Source organism: Phytophthora infestans, genomic scaffold (genome assembly GCF_000142945.1).
Source record: "Phytophthora infestans T30-4 supercont1.29 genomic scaffold, whole genome shotgun sequence".
Taxonomy (NCBI): Eukaryota; Oomycota; class Peronosporomycetes; order Peronosporales; family Peronosporaceae; genus Phytophthora; species Phytophthora infestans.
This window is the reverse complement of record NW_003303730.1, coordinates 664,680-666,076: the sequence shown is the minus strand read 5'-3', so window position 1 is coordinate 666,076 and position 1,397 is coordinate 664,680.

Sequence of the window (1,397 nt, the reverse complement as noted above, 5' to 3'; positions counted from 1 at the left end):
CTGGGAACAGAAGCGGCGGCAGCTTCATAAGTAGTCCGGGGCTTCTTGCCCGAACGGGGTACGGATGATGAATACATACCGTACCCGCGCTCATCGTGAGCGCTAGAAGCCGCGCGCTTCAGGATGTCCCTTGGCAGCATACGCTTGCTGATCAAGTGGGCAAACCTCACACGAAGATCACGCTGGTCCAGGATGTGGGACAGCTGCTGATCTTCATGGAGTTCCCATAACTCCGTGGGCGAGTACTTGAGAGTCTCCACCCACGCCCAGAACATGTCCTCACAAGAACTCCATGTGGGACAGTTCTCGGGCATAACCCAGGGGTATCCCCAAACAGGATAGAGACCACCCCGGGTCTCGGGCTTCTTACGACAAGTCGTGAAGTCCTTAAGGGGAATGCGGTGTGGCGCGAGAAGCACACACCGAGCAGCCTCCACGTTGTCGACGAACAACTGTTCTTTCTGAACAAGGGCTCGTTCATAGATGCCCCTAGAAGTGTGGCCGCCCACAAGGCCACGAGGAGCGACGAGAAGCTCTAAGAAGAGGTCAGCCCCAGAGCTCTCCTCGGGAGGCCAATACCCTCTTGAGTTGATGGCAGCTCCCTGGCTGACGGGTGCCGCCACCGAACCCCCACGCACACGCTGGGCAGCTTGGAAATCCTCCTGCTGCTGGTCGAGGTCATTCGAGACCTCCCGGGGCTCAACAATGGCACCCTCCTCTTCCTCTTCTTCCTCCTTCTCCTCCTCTTCATCCGAGGAGTCGAAGATACTCTGATAGGAGCGTCGAGTCTCCTTCTCCTCGCGGAGTGGAGACTGAGAGGCAGTACGCTTCTTTGAGGGCTTGGCGCCTTCGGCTTTAGAGGCCTTAGCGCGCGCAAGACCCTCGGCAAGCGAGAGACGTTTGCGAGGACTCCCTTCCTCATCGCCACCGGCTTTTGGGTGTGCCCTTAGCCTTAACGGCCGGACTCTCAGAGCGCACAGGAGGTCCTGGGACTGTGATCACCCGTGATCACTAGCGGACGACTGCACGCTGTCTTCTTTGGGCTCACTGGGCACTGGGGCTGTGCCCTCCCACAGAGCCCGCAGGAGCACCTGGAGGCTCTCTGACTCGAAAACGTCCTCACAGCCCGAGTTGAACTCGATGGTCGACGAAACGACAGGTTCCCGACGATTGTCTGGAAACGAAGACCAGGAATGCGGGCACCGGGCGTATCGCGATTTATCGCCGCGGCACGAGCGGAGTGACCATTCCACATCGAAGGCACATGTATGAGCACGCTAGAGTAGAAGGGTTTTGCGAGCAATATGAAGTTTATTGACTGTAGAACTTATACGAAAGAACGTCTGAGCATCGTACATGATGACTGTGGTTTGGCACCGTTGCGCCACGAGCGAATC